This window comes from Onychostruthus taczanowskii, unplaced genomic scaffold (genome assembly GCF_017590055.1).
Source record: "Onychostruthus taczanowskii isolate IOZ18803 unplaced genomic scaffold, ASM1759005v1 scaffold34, whole genome shotgun sequence".
In the NCBI taxonomy this organism is placed as follows: domain Eukaryota; kingdom Metazoa; phylum Chordata; class Aves; order Passeriformes; family Passeridae; genus Onychostruthus; species Onychostruthus taczanowskii.
Genome location: NW_024500794.1, coordinates 2,149,809 through 2,169,093, shown reverse-complemented (window position 1 = coordinate 2,169,093; position 19,285 = coordinate 2,149,809). Strand labels below are relative to the sequence as shown.

General features: G+C 40.4%; 1 protein-coding gene across 5 annotated transcripts in view; it reads left to right on the top strand.

Moving 5' to 3' along the window:
* The window catches only part of GTF2E1 (general transcription factor IIE subunit 1), a 49,383-nt gene that overhangs the window by 19,041 nt on the left and 11,057 nt on the right, over window positions 1-19,285 (top strand). The gene's annotated exons all lie outside the window — the stretch shown is intronic.

Below are 19,285 nucleotides of genomic sequence, written 5' to 3'. Positions count from 1 at the left end.
AATTTGCCTTGGAGTTGAGCCAGTTCTGCTTGCTCTGATGGAGGCATTTGTGGCACCAAGGATGAGTGCGTGCTTAAGGAGAGGGAAAGCAAATGCAAGTAAACAGCACAGCAGGCCTGCTCTTTGGAACTCCCCGTGAGGGCTCAAAGATTTGCAGTTAATGTCCATATGTTTGTTTATAATCAGTTTTGAAAGAGCATTAAGACCCTGTAAGCTACTGAATGCTGAAAGACAGGAAATCGGGTTTGGAAATCTGAGAATTAATTCGTGTAGTTGTTGTTTGTTTTCTTCTCAGATCACTGCCTGCATCAGAATTTGTGCAATAAAACATTTTTAATATGTATTCATATTAAAACTGATTTTTTTATTAAGGCTATATAAATCGCTTTCTTTAATGCAATGGAGTGTTTGCTTACAGGTATGCTGTAAAATTTCATGGTGTCAAAACATTGATTCCTCAACTTGTGATGACTCTTGATTTAAGATCTGCTGCCAGCTATGATGCAGAATCCTTTAATGTAGTTTGTGATACACCTTTTAGGTTACAGCAGTTAAAACTTGGAATTGATCTCTTAGTCAGAAGTTACTTTGTTTGAGAATATCCTGTGTGATAGAGTTACAGGCACAGACACTCATTTGGATTGTTTGCATCAGTCTTGGTAGGTGCCCCAGTGTTGCAGAGTCTGAATGGTGATAGAAGATAATGTTTTGATACCTATTCTGCCAATCCAAAGGTGCCTTTTTAAGGCTCACAGCCATCATCTGAACAGTATAGAAAGTAAAGTGCAGGTATGGAAAAAATAGTGGAAAAATAAATGGATGCTTTGGACTTCACTAAACAGCATCTTTTTGACTAATGACAATTTGTGTAATTCATAAAGACAGTTTTTCATTCCAGTTGTGTATTCTACCAAGGATTTGCCACGTTTTCCAATTTTGTCTTGTTAGTACGTAGCATATGGACCTAAGAGTCTACATTAAAAATCTTTAGGAGAAAGTATGAAGTTGAAGTGAACCAGGATAGACTCTTGAAATGCCCTCTAAGGCTAACAGTGAGCAATGATTTTTTTCTAAAAGCGGTGTTCTCCACCAGGTGTGCAATCATTTTGTGATTAGTTTGTCTGGACGATGTTTCTTTAGTTTGCTGATAAGCATCTAGAACAGTTGAAGATGACTCTTCTCCCAACCAAAACAGATTGCTTCCTGTTTTTCTCATTATCCTTTATCTTATCTCACTATCCTTCTCTAAAACTTAAAATTTGGCTCACTTTTTTTTTCCCTCTTATAATTCATACTCCTGGATCAGTTCCCTCCGTATGGGTAAATTCTCTTCCACGCTTTAGCCTCCACCAATATCCAGTTTTCCTGAATGTGTTATGGAGCATAACCACTAACAAAATGGGTTGAATCTCAGCTGTCCTCCACCCTTCCCCAGTCCTGAATTCCAGTCACTGGATCTCTGACATCACAGTTGTTATTTTTCTCTGCATTAACTCAAGGTAAACGCTATTCCTCACTGAGCTGCAAGAGATTAGATAATGTCTTTGGAAGTAGGAAGGAGGAGAAAAGGCCATCTGCAGCAGTCTCCAAAGCGGGATGCATGCAAAACATTCCATCAAGGTGGGAGGAATACTGAGAAAAAATTTTTTGTAACATCAATAAAAATCTTCTAAAACTGTTTATCATCTTTATATTTTTCCTAATTCTGTTTTTGTGTATGCTTTATAATACAGAGCATATTATTACAGTACTACTTGTATAATTTATAAGTAAATATTCTTATTGTTTGCTCAAAAGTTTGTTTTTCTGATGGGTTGTGTAATCAAAAAAGTGATCTGGAGCTTCAGATTTCCACTTTTCCAGTCCCTTGCCCATGTCAGGATCTTATTATTGAAATTTTTTTTTTGTAATCCTTATTTTTTTTAATCCAGAGCATTATGATTTTGTTGTTTGAGGGTTAAATCAGATTCTTGGTTTGTTTATAAATTTGAAAGGCAGTGTTTTCTACTCGTGAGAAGACTTGCATGGATTTTAATAAAGCACCTTGATCTCCTGCTGACTGCTTTTGTCAAAAATCTGTTTGTTTCTGAATGTTTCTTCCTTTCACTGGAATCTTTGTCTGGCTTTCCTTGACCCTGAAATAAACTCCTTATACACACTGAGTACGCTGTTGTGAAATTGAGATTTCTCTGGCATCTTTAACCTGTCTCATGTGTTTCTGTGCATCCCTTTGGATGTGCATCAGATAAAAAGAATTGCTGTGACTCTTACCTGATGAACTAGCTGAAGGTAGTCCTTGGAGCACACAGAAGAGGATGCCACTAACTTTGTAGTGCTGTTCTACATCTTCTGCCCAAGGAGAAGTGACACTATTCCAGTTTGGGATTGCAGTGATAAGAGGTGTTTGTTTTTGTGCCTGCTTCCCATTGAAAGCTCTTCTCTTCTTAACGCCGCAGGTTGTAGCTGAGCAAGGTTTGAGGTTTTGGTTTTGTTTTTATCCTCTGTTACCTTCCTTCGTCATAGCTCCTAAGGCAAAACATCCCTGTGTGTTCAAATGGAACAGAACAAATTGCTTCATTCCTCAGGTTGTTGTGAGTGAGACAAAATTATTTTGGAAATATTTAGGGAAGTTGGAGCTTTTTGTTAAAAGAAAAACCAGCAAAAGTGATTGGATCTTGGATTGTGTAAGTAAGGAAAGATGCTTATCTGTGTGGGAAGATAATTTTTTGATGGAAACTAGCTCTGCAAAAAAGTGTGTTTAATGTAGGAATAGAGAAGTTCTCAGTGCTGTTTCTTGGATTTTTTTTCAAAAATGTATACATGTAAAAATTTATTCAGGATGCAAGGCAGAGTAGAAAGTCTATTGTCATTGGACTCTAGAAGTTACTGCAGTGATGAACATGAAATATCTAAACAGAGTTTTTTGCCTTGGGTTTAAGAAGAGTGAAAAACTGATATTAAAAAATCAGAAAATTAGCATTGTTAAGATAGATTTTCAACTTTCTTCTGTACATAAGCATTTGACACAATCTGCATATGCCCTTCTCAGAAGAAATTCAAGATACTGTATTTCTGCAAAAGAGTTTTCTGCCTTGTATGATGTATCAGATAGTGTACGCTTGCAGTAAGCTGTTTTTTCATGTATAATGTTAAAATATGCTGGCACTCTTAGCAGCTAAATTCATTAATTAGAAAGAACTAATAATTGTGTCAGTAATGTTCTTCTCTGATGGCAATAATTGACACTGTTACAGTGAGGTCTTGTGAAAGTATATAAAAATGTAAATAAATTGCATGGGTAGGTGTATGATGTGTTCCTAATTGGAAATAACTTGGTGACAAACCCTGAAAGAGACTCTGAGTTCAGACTTCTAAATTATCATCCTCAGAGGAAACCTGAAAGGCTGGGATATTGTTATTTTCTTTCTGATGCCACTGTCTGAAACTGTAGAACCTTTCATCTGCTTGTGCTTCAAAATATGGTATTTAGAGTGGCACTATTCATTAGTTAATTCTGCTAAAGTAAAAGGAAAATGTAGCTCAGGAAACTGATGCACATAACTCTTACATTCTTTTGAAGACTTTGGAGAGAAGCCAAAATTAGCGACAACAATGCTTTTGTTTAAAAAAAAAAATTACTTGCAGAACATTAGAAAATGTTCCAGTAACACAATTCAGTAAATGGGAGAGAGGGAGAGAGAGTCTTCCCAAGCATGGGTACTGAAACTAGACAAGGTATTAATCTTCCTAATTTTAGGCATTTACAGAGTAGACATGGACACTTGAGGCAGAAGAAAACTGTAAACAGAGCATCTTTGTGTCTGCTGCCAGTGAAGGGAGCCCTGCAGACCAGTAGCCCCATGTTCTTGCCTGCTTTTGTGTCCCAAGTTCAGTGGAAGTTCTTTCTGCCAGTTTCATTCTGTGACTCTGGAGCGCCTGTAAAACTGGCACAAGCTAAAGCTAAGCTCGCATATGGTCTGGTGTGTAACTTCTGTGTAGAACAATCCAGTTCAGAAGAGAATAGTGAGCTGTGCTACAAAAATAACAGGGTTTTGTTTTCTTCAAGAAAGCTATTAATTAATAAAACCTCTTGTTTGTGACACCAACCTCTATCCTTTAGGATAGTTTCTGTGCCAGTTATTGTTATTATTCAGCTGTGCTTTGTATTTTGATTCACTAAAACCACTAACAGCAAACAGATCACAAATATCATGGCTCAGATTCTGTACAGTGTTTCAAGTATGAAGTAAAATTCCTCATGTGTACTTTGTTGTCTTTATCCCTGAAAACATTTTAAAGTGTGAAGGATTAAGCTTGTCACTGGTTTGGGTTTTTTAGTGGTCATTGCTTAAATGAATTCAAGTTGGGTTAAGCTCCCTTCCAGCTTTGAAATTAGCAGGGTGACTGTCCGGTCTCCCAGAGGGAGAGTGTGTGCCTCACAGTATACCTTGTAAGGGAGTGTGCTAGGAGCAAGAAAAATGTGAGGATTGAGAATTTGTCATAGGAATCAATCTGCAATTTTTTACTCTTCTTTCAGCCTGAATGTGTTGGAGATTGGGAAAACAGGACAAGAGCATCAAGAGATGTTCAGTGCCAAGTCAGACATAAAATAACCTGCTAAAGTAAAACACACAGCTGGGACTTTCACTTGAACAGGTTAGCAGATGGTCTGTCAGTCCATGTGTAAGGCACTGGTGCAAGTGTTTGCAAGTCCCAGCAAGAAAGGCATTCAGGCTCTGTGGTATATTGATTAAAATATCAGTTATTGGAACTAACAAGAAAGCAAGGGAGAATGGGTAATCATACAGGCCTTCAGAGAGGTGTGCTTTCTGGTGCCTTTCAATTACTGTGACCCTGGCTCACTGGCTTCCAGCATAAACACAGTGGAAAAACATAGTCTAAAACTGGCAATCTGTTGATTAAAATGTAGAGGAGAAAGCCTGAAACAAGAGATACAGCATTTGTGAACCAGAATGCTGATGCAGAATCAAATTTTCCAAGGAAAGATGTTGTTAAAAATTCTGTTTATTAAACAGCCCTCAGTGGTGGGAGGGAAGTTCTGTTTCAATTTTTCATACTTGGTTGTTAATTTTGTTTGTGGCTTTAAAAACATGTGTGTTTCTGCTTTGAAAAGTAGATACAAAATCAGGAATGAGTATACAGTAAAAGTATCTGCATTTCAGAATCTGCTGAAGATTATTTTCAGATACAGTGCAGGGCGAGAAGAGATAGCCGTGTCATCATCCTTCTCTGAAGCAGGGTAAATTTAACCTTCATGGCTGGCATATTCCAGGCTTCTCACCCTCAGTTTTTCATAATGCCCTCACCTAAAGGGGTTTTTTACCCCAAATTAAAGCTGTGAGTAATCTTTTTATGTATGTGTGAAATGAAAGAACAGTTTGTCACTGTTTTCATTACTGTAATACCCAAAATTCTCTACCACCAGTTCTCTACCACCACCTTCTTAAAACTAAACAAGTCTGACTTTCCAATTTTTCCCTAATAAAACATGTATTAAGCTGTGTCATTTTGTTCATTTGGAATTTTTACAGTTGGTCCCTAACTGTAAGTATGGAATCTGAAGCTGCACCTGGTTTATCAGGAGGAGATATTCATAGGGGAGAATAAAGCAGGGTAACATACTGTGGAGAGTAACAGTCATAGTCATGCACAACATGGTTATTAATACACACAGCAGCCAGATTTTCTCTTCCTTTTCTTGCAGCACAACAAGTTTGGTTCCTGGCTTTGTCCTCTGTTATAAACCTGAGGTTCTTTGCAGTGTGCTGCCAAAACAATTACCCCCTTCTGGTCACCCCCCTTCCTTTTCTTTTCTTTTTTTTTTCCTTTTTTTCCCCCCCCTAACCCAAGTGTTATATTTTCTACCAATCTCTACCGAATTTCTTTATACTTTTTCCAAGCATGTCTACATTTGGAATGGCAGTCCTGTGTCCTAAACATTAATAAACCCTACTCTTTAAATTGTGAGCTAAATTCACAAAAATTAGTTACCTGACACTCACTAGGAAATACTGTGATGAAGGCTTTGCTTCATTCCCACCAAATTACTGATGCCTACTCACTGAGAATATTGAGAATATTTTTCAGCTGTGCATCCTTCTTATTGTCATTTGACCTATAGCCTTTCTCCCTGGTGAGGATGTTTTTCAGGACAGTCCAGCATTAGTTTGCATCACACCTAATACCTGTTCTTCAGCATTTGTAATTATGAGATCTCCAGGAAGACAAAGCCAGGATATTCAGAGTGATGCCAGGTTGGAGGACAAGAGAGTCTAAACTAATATATAACCTTTTCACTTTGAGCAAGACTTCCCAGAGGTGTTGTGCAGTCTCCACCCTTGGGAGTTTTCAAGACATCAGTAGATAAAGTTGTGAGCAGTCAGGTCTGATTACCCTCATTTGTGCAAGAGGCTGGACTGGGGACATGCTAAGGTCCATCTATGTTTCCATTCTTCCTCAGATCTGATCTTTTTACTCTTTATGTTTGTCCTTCTGATATTTTGATAGTTCTTCATACTCCAGAGCCTGTTGTCAGCAGTTTCCTGTTTTCTCTGGGGGAATCATCATCAGATCTTGCTGATGGTGTATCACAGATGTGTAACTTGTTTTACCAGCTGTACAAAGCTTTAGGTTCCGGCTGATTTCCTTCTTTTCTCTGCTACATCATATCAGTTCCCACATACGACCTTGTCTCTGGGAAGTTTGCTGGTCACAGCAACACTTGTGAGCAGTGGCACAGCCACAGTGACCCTGTAATTGCCGGGTCTGGACTGTGCCTGAAGGCTTGAGCAGGGCCATGCAGTTACAAAATGAACCTCCTCACTCCCCTGTGCCTTCATCAAGCCTGTCTTTCTCCCACCCCTCAGCTTCCTTGCCCATGAGATGTAACATCTCAGTGCTGCTTCTCAAAGGAAATTCTTGAATCTAGTCTGTGCTGTACCAGGGATGTCATACACTAACTGGCACAGCAGCACAGCTCACTTAGGCCAGTGTCTCTCTGTGAATGCTGCATAGTTTTAACTTTCAGAGGTGAACTGAAGTGATCAAAAAAAGCTCTTATGTTGAAATTTTGGGTAGACATCAGAAAAAGTAGGCATGCATATTCCCATCAGTAACTGGTCCACATCCATCACTTTCCCCTTGTTCTCATACCACCTTGGCCTGTTCATTTAACCTTATCTAACTTGCCCATGGAACTGAAAAACCAGCAGGTGTTCCCTGTCTGCTGGAGGAGAACAAGCATTTGCCAGCCCCTCTGGTGCAGAAGCCCTTTTTCCTTCCTGGGATGCTGCATTTATCCATCTGTTTCCCATCCGTGGTGGTGCTCAGGGGTGTGTGACTGGACTTGGCCCCTGACAGCACCTCCCAGCACAGCACTTCCAGGGGAAGGCTGCCCTTCCTGCCACACTCTCTGCACTGGAGGGAGCAGGGGCTGGTTAAAAATAAATTTGGGAGCAGATGGTGAGGCAGATTATTGTTCATCCTAGGGTGATGATGATGATGTGCCAGCTAACTGCTGGTTGTCTATCAGAATTAATCAGAAGCTGTTGTGGCACATGATCACTGAAGCCACTGCTTCCCTTTAAAAAGGGAAGAAAGAACAGGAAAACAGCTCTGTAAAATAAATTGTTGGAAAAGCACTTATTTTGAAGATACAGAAAGTTTCTGATGGAGAAAAGACTAATAAGCAAAACAGCAATGTTTTCAGGATTTGGTTTTGGTTTTTTTAATGTACTAACACTTTTATATATCTGCAGTTATGCTTTGCTTCTGAAAAGCAACTGAGAAAACTTGGTCACTTTCTTCTTGCATTTGTTTTACTAGAATTGTAGATCATCTGAAATAAAAAGATTTAAGAGGTTTATATGACCCTTACAAGCACTATATCTGTTGCTGGTATGAACTGTTATCCATGAATGCACCTGTTTTGGATTTGTGATCAGTGTCAGAGGAAAGGACACATGCTGTGCTCAAAAGCACTCCACAAATGTTAAAGCTCTACACTCACAAAACAGACAAGGCAAAAGCTGACTATACCCACTGAGCTAAAAGGCAGTATCACTTCTGATGCTTTAGCATTCTGAAGGGTAGTTTATCCCTGTTACCTTCTTTTTCACTAAAGACATTAATGAAATGGTTTAAGAATTAGCAGTGATGGGTCACATTAAGAAATAAAACAGGAAGTACAGTCTTGATTATTTTGTAATAAAAAATAATGCTAATTTTTAATCACTTAATCCACTTAGATAACCTGTCAGTCTATTTTGTTAAGCTACTAACATGTGTCAAACCAAATTTCTTATTTTGTGTATTCAGCTTCTGTTGTCCAGGCTATGTCATGGCATCTCCCTTCAGAGTCCACCCAAGCTGATGTTCAAAGATACATTTTGCTGGGATGTAATTTTTTGAAAACTTGTTCTTTGTTTTGGAAGATGATATACTGAGTATTTTTTATCTAAGTCAAGTGTGTACAGTCTATCTTAAATAGCATATTCTCCACAAATATAAAGTAAAAAAAAAAAAAAAAAAAAAAATTGGGTTCAACTTGCTATTTCTTCACATTTTTAATCTGTTCTCCTTTTATACTTTCTATTAAGAATGTAGTGCTGTTTTAGGTTATACCATAATCTGAGGGCTCTGTCTGTATGTAACAGGGAGTGTTAAGTCGAGGCAAGGCTGAATTCAACTGCTTTTGCTTTTATTTTTCAGGTGGTCTAATTTGATATGTTAAAAATAAGATAGAATGGCTAAAGAGAGGTGGTGTGTCTGTACTTAAAATTTGCAGGTGTCAGACTTTCTGTTGCTTTAGCTTCATCAGCCTCTGTCTTGAACAGTTCCATCAGTGAGATGGCAGATCACTGATGGGTTATCTGCAACAGCAGCACTTTCGGTGTAGAAAGTGATAAGAATTATTTATTTTTTTTAAATTGGAGTATTTCTTGTTGTGTATAAGTCAGACTGAACTGGAAAACTAGTCTCACTGGCTTTGTTTCTGATCAATTCTCCTGTGTGCTGCTGCAGAAAGGTCAGGCTCTTATTATTTGGCATCTGTAGCACCTGAAATGTCCTTTGTTATTTATTTTTTTACTAAGTGAAATAATCTCAGGAACCTATTTATTTCATTGCCCTTGCCCTTCCAAACTGCTGCATTTGGTATGCATGTTGCTGGAGTGAGAGGATGGTTTAGAGGAAGTTGTGTGCACGTGGGGTGGCTTGCTCTTTAAATCTTTTTAAGTGCTTGGATGCTGGTAAGGTGAGGTTTTGTACAAGCCCTGCAGTGCGGAGGCGCCTGGCTCCATGGGTGAGCATTACTCAGTTTTACCATGAAACCCGTGATGAGAGACTGCAGTACAGAAGGCAGAAATTGCCCTTAGCGCTAGAGATATTTCTCCTCTAAGAAGAACAGTAGTTGAAAAAAAGCACCTTCTTTCCAAGCAGGTGGTAGAAGTGAGAGTGCTGGGAATTTGGTCTTTGAAGTGTTGTTAGCAGAAATTTTGTTTATTAACACAAGCCTGTGGCACTTGTGACTGTTTCACCAGGCCACGCTGTTGTTTTAGTCCCTCTCACCTGTGTGGGCCCATGTGGCATGAGTCAAAAGAAAAGGACAGAGAGGGTAAAAAATACACCTCCTCTAGTCTTTCTTTCCCTGAGGCAGTGTGGGAGAGAGGTACCCAGACCTCAGTCCAGGCCAGCATTGAGCAGCCTCAGCAATTTCTCCTGCATGTTTCACCTGGTGCCCTGTTATTCCCTCCTAATTTCTTTTTTCAACATTTTTGTAGTCCTAGTCTCTGTTAGTTTCCCTTTATGCTCCAGGTTCACTCCTGGCATCTGTGCAGTACTTTCACTTAGAAACTGCCAGCTTATTTCTGTCCATGGCAATTCTGGCACCATCCTGCAGTTTGGAGCTCAGCTCAGTCCTGAGGAGCCTCTCTTTGCATTTATTCTCCCTTACATTTAATGAGAAAATGGGGTCCTCCCTGGCAGTCTCTGGGAAGCGCTGCCCAAGCTTTCAGGGCTGCTCCCATTACTCTTAATGGCTCTGCATGGACGGAGGGAGGAAGGGTGGTTAAGCACTAAGTGCTGTCTTTGGAGGAAGCTTTTCCATCACCCTTCTGGCTTGGCTGTAATTCTTGCCCAGCCAGGAGAGGTGGCCCTTCATGGAGCACTACTGGGACTGGTTTCATGTGGCATGTAGTTTTCACAGGGAGCAGGGAAAAGGTATTTCCTTTGGGAGTAAAGAACAAGAACCTCTGCACAAAGGAGTTTCTAAAAGGCATAACATTAAGGAGAAAAGAGAACAGTGGGTGGCTTGACTATCCAGAAGAAAATCTGAAGGAACAAAAAAGAATTCATGGATATTTCTGTTTCCTTGATGGCAGGTAAGAAGTGAGGCTTCATGTGCTAAAATATGAGAAATACAGAATGGATGAATAGATTGACAAAAATACCATGAAAGGCAGCAGTTAAAAGATGACACTTGAGGAAAAGGGTGTGTGCAGAAGTTTCTTAAGGAAGCCTGTTACCTTATGTATGGCTGAGAATCCAAGTTAGTTGAGTAGAAAATGCTGCCTTGCATCGTCCTTCACATTACCAGCAGAAAGTCAGCTGAAAAGCAGCATTCATTCTTATCACATACTGATGTATATTTTTGCAGTGCTGGGGCACCTTCAAAAGCTGCAAGCTAGGAGCATGATCTCTTCCACCAGCAAATAGTTGGTCAATATTGCCCATAAATTATTTCACACCTGGGAGAAGGAGGGTAGTGTGATGTCTGTTCTGGTAATAGTCTGTCTTTATTCTTAAGTAACCAACATCGGAAAAACCTGCTTTGTTTGTTGTGAAGGGCCTCCAAAACCTCTTGGAAAACAAAAAGTGAAAAGGGGACTTAAGAGCAGCTTGTTCTGTTGGTGCTGGCCCATTCCATTATGTGATGTTCTTGAAACTAAGGCTGGAAACAACATGCTGGCTTGGAGTCCTGCTTTAATTCCTCTCTCTTCCTATTTCCAGCTGCTGCCATCCCAAGCACTGGTATAGAAACGCACGCTTCTGTTATTGGCCCCGTTAGCCTTTCAAATACTGCCATGGGACCATGGTTTAAGGATTTTGTTCTTGTTCTTTGTTCTTAAATAGATTTCTGGTGTATACATGAGCAGATTTGTCTGAAATGCAAAGTCTCAGCATCCACTGTGTATTCCCTTGGGTGCCCTTCTTTTTAACTAAAATCTATTATAATAAGGCAAAAAATGACATATACATTTTTTCTGTTAATCTGTATTGTTCTCTGTTGGTGGCTCTGGGTGCTGATGTGGGAGATTTTACACATGAGCTCTGATTCTGAATTCTCTGAGGAGAATTTGAAAGTAAAGGATTTAAGTTATTGCCATTTCTGAGCAGTGGAATTTGAAGCCCTTTTGGACTATAAGTAGCATAGTCCAAAGAGTTCTGGATCTCTCTGCTCAGGGAATGTGTTGTATGATAATAAAGGGATTTGGTGGTGGCAGTGAACATGGAAGAAAAGATCTCTCTCAGAAAATAGAAGTGCTGGTGTAGTTTAACAAGTGGATCTCAGGCATGGGGAAAGTATTTAACATTTGCCATTGCCTGAAACAGGGCAATCTAGAAGAAGCCTCTGAAATCTTCTGTTTTCCTGTCCACTTGTGATTTCCAAGGAAGAAAAACACTGGCCTTATGTATTTGAAGGTGTTGCCAAGGGTGTCTTATCTTGGCAATTCCTCCTTCTGTTGTTAACAGCAGGGTTCATTTTGTGCTGAGAGGGTCCGGAATGAGTGCTGGACACTATTCTTAGCCATCTGTAATAAAATTCTAGCACCACCATTCTTCCAAATTATGCCTAGGATCATGTAACTGCCGGAGTAAAATCAGCTCTGCAGCTTAACAGAGGGACCTTCTGTTTCCAGGACTGCTAGTCCCTCAATTTTTATACATTTACACACTGCTCTCTGGAAGAATAAATAATACATGAACATATGCATTGGCTAAGTGAAATTTCCTTCTGATTATAGTGAGACACTGTTTAATGGCAATTATAAAATATGTTTCTTTCATCTTTTGCTATTCCTGCTGTGTGTTGAAGAGTATGCCTTTATCCCTTTCATTGTTGTTGTTGTTTTAAGTTACCATCTTGGTTTTATTTTTTAAACAAATTGATCATTTTTCATATGTTAGTGAGTTGCTGTTTTGAAATCTTCTGAACAGGTTTCTGGCAGAATTACCTCATCGAAATCAGAAATAGTGCTACTGCATGAGTGCCCTTAAATGAGGTGGCTGCTACATCTATATTACGAGAATAGAAGTTTTGAAAGGAAACTGATTGACATTTATCCCAAATGAAATGTTTACTCTCTGTTTAATACCTGGTGGGCAATTCAATACTCTGAATCTATATTAAACATGTTTAATATTAAAATGTTTAAGAAGCATTATTAAGGCTCAAAATAGGTACTCAAAAGTCAGAGCTGTATCTTGGTATGCATTTATTATGAAATGGTGTTGAATTGTATGGTGAAACGCTGGGTTTTCCACTTACTAAATTCATAGAATAAGTCCTTTTCAATCACCCATTTTCAAAGGTTGATTTGGAGGGTAGGAGTTCCTGGCTCCTTCCCAAACCTCTAGGCTGGGGAGTTGAATGCTGTTTCAGGAACCTGGATTTTACTCTCCTGTGTCCACTATACAGTCTCATTTCATACTGAACAGCAGGTCAGTGAAGACAAGCTGTTGGGAGGTGAACAGTCATTGCTCATTCCCTAATTCACAGAAACCTATCTTAAAACCTTATGGTCTGATACTGAGAAGGATCAGTCTCATAGCTGTTGACTCAGTAGGATTTATACTAGAATATGTACAGACTTGAGATTTGGGGCACATAGAGTTAAATGGAGGGGTTTTCACTTCATTGAGGAGTCTTGATCCCATTTGTAAACAGTAGATTGCACAACTTTCTTAATAATTCAGATATTGTGGAAAAATTAATAAAGAAATGAAAATCTTTCTTCGGATAATAGTATTAGTTACGTTATTTGTTCCTAGCCACATTTTTAGCTAAAGTACCACGCTTGACATTTTCTAATGTGCACTCCACATGGTTCCTCACTCATCTGAAGCAGAACTGTGATAGAAAAGATGTTTTAGCAAATTTCTGTCTAGGATCTGACAATAGAATGTGTCCAACAGTGTGTAGCATTGGTTGTTGCTGTGCTTCCTGTCCATAATGGTCATTGTATGTACCTGGTATTAGGTCTTCAGGAAAAGAGTAGGGGCATGGAGAAGATGCTGTAATTCGTGAGGCTGTTACTAGGAGAGCTGTCAGTTTTGGGGCTGGATCTGTATTTAGCAGTCTGCATCTGCTCGGGCCTCACACAGCGAGCATGGTGATTTGGGTGCAGTGCTGTGTGAGGGGTGCTGTGCTTGGCTCCAAGCTGCAGCCACTGCACTGAGCTTCTCTGGGCAGCACTGCCCATGAACTTTTCCGTTCTGTGCTTTCAGGTATCACCCACGTGTTCTGGATTTGCCCTGTCACCATCTCTGACCAAGGCTACTCATCTCAATTGTGATGTCCCATTTCTTCTTTATAGAAATTACAAAGCAAATTGGGTAAAACCTGATGCATTTTGGATTTCAATAGCTAAACTGGATGTTTTATTACAAAGTGAGTCAGCGAATCTTCCCAAAATGCTGACGTTTTCTACACGTGGCCCAGTGTTTGTTTTCATGCCATGAATTTTGACAACAGGGTCTGTTCCGGGCTATCCCAAACAGGACTAATATAAGAAGTTAAACTTTCTGTGTCACATTTCAAGAGAGAGTACTGCAATCAGCCCTGGGCTGTGGAGTAGCCCCAGGAGCTTAAGATTCAGTGGACCATGAAACCTGTCTCAGAAAGACGAGATGTGGCATTACATTTTATGTAACACACTGTGCTCATAACTGGCTCTTTTATTGCATGTGTAGAAACACTGAATTACTTGCAAGTATTGCTGTGGTGTTCAGGAGACATCTTTTATTGGTGGATTTCTCTTGGTTTTTTCCTAAATCCACTGCATTTTTGGAACTCACATGTGAATAGAAATGTGCTAGGGACTATGGGTTTCCAGTAAGTGAGAAAAGAGGGATGGGGCCAGAGAAGGCTGCCTGATGAAATTAACAGCAAACTCATCTTTCTGTGTGGCAGGAGTGCATTTCCCACTCAGACACACTGGATTGCTTTCTTGTTGAGAAGGTGAGAACAGTTTGATGAGGGCTGAGAAGTCTGTTTAAGTTTGGGAGTCACTAAAGGACAGCAGTTGCCACAGTCTAATCTGCATTATGATTAAGCCAGTTAACAATCAGCTGTTTTAACAATTAGCTCTGTTACCAGATTAAGGTCATTAAAACTCTCTTTGCTTTCATTTAACCACTCAGGTTGACACTTCTTGTAGGTTGAGTATCCTTATAGCTAATGTAGAGTATGTTGTGGTAACTGATGATCCAGGTCTCTTGTAGCCACTTGGCCTACTATTTGTGTCTTTAATGATTCAGCAGAGATATACTTTTAGGTGCTGCTGTAAACAGTCCTCTAAATCTTAAAGATCAATGATACATTAAAGGAACTTAATTATAATTTATACTGACAGCGATGCCTATTACTTAGGTTACTAAGTATTTTCATTACATGAGATTGGCTCGTTGGTGGAGGGAAGGCACAGGAATTGTTCTGTGATTTTTGTTCTGTTCAAAACTTTGTCAAACACCGTATACTGAGTTTTTCCCTTCTATGCATCTGACTATGTTTAAATTGCTTAGGAAAATTTAATTAAAAACAGTTTGGCTGTATTGAAGAATGGGCTGATGAGAAAATGGAAGGAGAATCCTGAAAAATGTATATTCTTTTGCCTGTGTAGTATTGTTCTGAATGATGGGTGGTGCTGTGGAAAGATCTTCCATTTCTCTGGCTTGAAATAGGAAATTAGTTTGATGACCAGGCCTCAAATCAAGAGGCAGAATTAGTTGATGTAAGAGTGTGGGCCAGAGAGGCACAGGAATGAGGAGAGGCTGAAATTGGAAAAAGAAGTCCAGGAAAAGAAGAGTGAACAGAGAAGTCTGAGAAGTGAGTGAAACCCAGGCTGAAAAAGTAGGACAGCAAGGAGAACAGGACCATCAGTGAAGGAAAAGCCCAGAACTGGGATGGGAAGCAGATAGGAAGAGCTGGATAGGAAACTTTAGGTGTGGGGCTAGCAGGTGGAATGGCAGGTTCCCACAAAGCACCTCTATTTCAAGAAGCTAGAGCAGCACCCAAGGTGTTTCCTTCTCATCCTCCCTTTGTTTCAGGAAGCGGGCTGGCACAGCATCCTGCTCCCCTGTAGCACTAGCAGGCTGTCTCCTTGCCTTTGGCGACTCAAGTGGCAGAGTCCTGTGCGGAGCTGAGCGCTCCAGGTCTGCAGATGGCTGGCACAGCCTTCCATGGTGGGAGGCATTTGTCTGCCTTTCTGGTGGTAGGGACCTAGGAAACTCATGTCCTTTCCTCAGGGTCTTTACCATTCTCATTTTAACATCAGGTGAAGCACTCGGGGTTAAGGAGTGCTGAACTGAAGCTGCCTGTGCATCCTATAACTTTTTTTTTGTGTCATAATTCCCCCCTCTGCCAAAACATGCTTTGCTCAATGAGAGAGAGGAGTTATGCTTATAGAACGCACTTTTTGTCTGGCTTGCTGCAGAAGAAGGAAAAATGCAGTGTAAGAGTCAGGGAATTACTTGAAGAAAGTGGCTGTAGAAGCCACAAGAACATGATCTGATCCTCCGGGCCATCTGAGTTTGTGTGATGTTGAACTAGTCATTTTAAGCTTTTCAGAGGCTGTCGTTAGCCACTGTATCTTACTCATTGGAGATGCCCAATCCTAGAGCCTGAAAGAAGAATACGGCACGTTCTGTTCTGAAAAAGAAGTTTCAGAAAAGCATCTCAAATCAAGTACTGCTCAAATCAGCAGATACTTCTGAAATGATGCCATCTGTGCCTCAGCTCGCTCACCATGTAATGGTAATAATGCTACTTCTAAAAGAAGGTTGTGGGAGATTTTGAAAATAAATTAGCTTAATGTTTTGTGATGCATTCAAGAAAAAAGAATTGGATGAGGGTGAAAGCTGGAGGAATATAAAGGAGCTGAAAGATTATACTATCAAGTAGTGTCATGCACCTACCATCTAATGCAAATGTCTGCTATAAACATGGAGTTCATCAACTGGAAACTACAAAGGAGAAGGAAAGATACAAAGGAAAAGAAAGATCTGGGAACATTGCTGGGTCTTGCAATAATTGAGGCATCACTTTCATGGTCTCTCACAATGTGATCTTAAAAGGTCTCAGTGGCTATCAGAGAAGCACTAATGCCTTTTGAGCTTTTGGGAGAGCTCATCTGGACACTTGTCTCTACTTCCATCTTCACAGCAGAAAGATGAGAGCAAACTGGAGAAAGGGCCAGTGAGGCTGTTAGCAAGGTCAAAAGAATGGGTGGCTAGTTTTCAAAGGTAAAGAAGAATACATGGCCTTGCAAAATGAAGACTGAGGGATGAATAAGACGGCAGTTTGTAAATACACCTGAAGGCTTAACAGCAAGATGGAAACCCGATGAGATGAGGTACAGTTCTTGGCAAAACAATCATTAGGTTTGAGATGAATGGGAATAAGTTGAGGTTGAAAATCAAATAGTTTTCTAGGAGAGTAGTGAGAGTCTTGGGCAGCATCCCAAAGGACAGAGTGGAAGACCCCTTGTTGGGCTGGAGGTGAGGCTTGAACCCTTTGACAAGGGTGTAAGCAGGGCCTGGGCTCAGACTCAGGAGTCTATAGCCAGTTAAAAATGTTAGCTGTAGCAGATGCTGCTTGCACACTTGGACATCCTGCCTTCAATATGTGTGGGTGGTTGACCTTTTTCTTCTCTCAAGTGAAATCAAGTCATTAGGAATTATCTCTAAATATTCTGGCCCCATACTTCAGAGCTTCAGCTGCTTTAATCTTAGTAAGCCTTGGGGAGCCAGATTACCAGCATATCTGTCCCCCAGAGTCCGGGAGCATATGAAGAGATCTCTTTCAGATGGCTGGTTTTTAACATGCAGCCAGAGAGGTCTGTTGAGTGCCTGAGCATGTGTTCAAAAAAGGGGATGTATGTGCTCTCTGTTAGCATTTCCAAGATGCAGAAAAGACTCATGTCTGTTTGCTCCAGGATATCTGTTAGTCCTGGTTTATGCAGCATTTTGGAATTGAAAAACTGTTGTGTAAGGGCTGAAGGAAAAAATACATCGTTGGAGTGGAAACATTGCCGTTTCCAGCCTTTGGATGGCCTCCACTTCATGTTTGTCACACGCAATTCATATCTGAAAGGAACATGTGTCACTGCTGATGTGATGTGCCATGTCATAAAAGCTTTGGTGACATTTTCTGACCTCTTAAAAACTAACGAAAGAGGTTTGCAACTTGTAAATGCCATCTGCCATGGCAAAGCAGCTTCCCAGTCCTCTAATCACATATGCCTCTTGTGAAATGCTGCATCACCTTGAAAAAAAACCCCAGCATATTAATGGAGGAAGCTTGTCATTTCACTCATTCCCAAATTTTTTACATAATTCATCTATTAAATTTTTTTGCTTATTATGAACCCTGAGGGGTGGAAGTTGCAGCAAATCCTTGATAGCTTTAGGAGTTCTGTTTCATTAGAGCTGTATTTACTTTCTGATTTTTTGGTACTCTGAATTGGAACCATTCTCCCTATGATCTTAATCTTTTGCAGATACTCATGGGGTTCACAGATGGAAGTGTGAAAAGTCTGAGCTGTCTCAGGAACATGTAACAGGACTTGGGGGGCGTGTAAAAAGAGGGGAGCGTTCTTCATTAACCTGTGTTTGTTCCCGTGGTCTATTATGGGAATGGAGATGTGCTAATTATTTTTAATTGATTCAACTTATGTCACACTGATACCCTCAGATGTGGGATAAGGAGACCAAATGTTGGGTTCAGTTTTTGCTGGTCTGACAGCTTATATAATGAGCAGTTTTGAATCAGTGAGGACAGTTTTTACAGCCTGGAAAAAAATAAGCAAAGTGTTTCATGCTTGGATAGGAGAGAAGAGGACTTTATCCACTTGTCTTTTACTTTGCATAGTGCTGTTGTTGGCTGCTCTGGCTTTTGCATGCCAATAAGACAATTTTCTAAAGAGAGGAATTATCGCAGGAAATGTGCCCATATTACGGGCCACATACACAGCATGCATTAATTTCTGAGTAACAATGAGCAAAAACTGCTTCAGATGGTGCCAGGGTACAAAACTGCATCTCTGCAGACTGGTGAGAGGCAACAGATCTCCCTTCTGTCATAAACAGTGCTTTTTGTGTTTGCTGAGAGGAGTGCGAGCATTGTCTAGCCCTCACAACCAGCGCTGAAGAAGTTAGGTCTGTTTTTATCGCTGTATTACAGGCAGGGAAGGAGTTCTGCTGAAAAATGAAATGACAACACCAGCAAATCTGTGTAAGCAGCAAGCCAAGATACCAGAAGCCCTGGCTTGCCAGCCTGTGTCATTACATCAGGCCCAAGTGCCCTGGGCAAACCGTGTTCTTTTGACTGTGTTTGTCCATAGCATTGGTGGCTTAGCAGAATTCAATACGGATTCTAATTCTGATTTTCATACATAAGATAATAATTTCCGTGGCAGGACGTATCCTCAGGCTTCTTATTAGTAAAAAGATCTTGTCATTGCTTCACTGGGGTATTGAGAGGTGAGGCTAGATGTGTGTGGGTGTCACGGAATGGATAAATAAAAAATGCCACCCATGGGGCAAGAGAAATCAAGAAGCCTGTGAGCATCACTCTGGATGTCATGTTCTGAGGTGGCAGGGTATGTTCTCAGTCCAGCACTTGCAAGACGAAGCCATTGCAGTGTTCTGCTCTCTCCTAGCAGACCAGATGGAAAGGTCCCACTGTGCATGTACCACCCCAAGGGCCCTGCTCACAGATGGAGTGATGAAACCCAAAAGCTGCTGTGCAGGAGTTCAGTGGGTTTTTTTGTAGCTGCTTTGCCATGTAGCCATTTCAGTCTGACCTGTTTTTATAGATCCTGCCGAGGTCTGCAAAACAAACTTATTTTTAACTGCTGTTCACATGATCCTTATCTTACCATTCGTAATTTTAAGAAGCTAGTATGGGAGTTGGGTGGGATAGGTTTTTGCATTGGCTGCTCTGCAGTAATGACTTTTTTGCCTGGTTTGGCCTTGAAACAGAAGG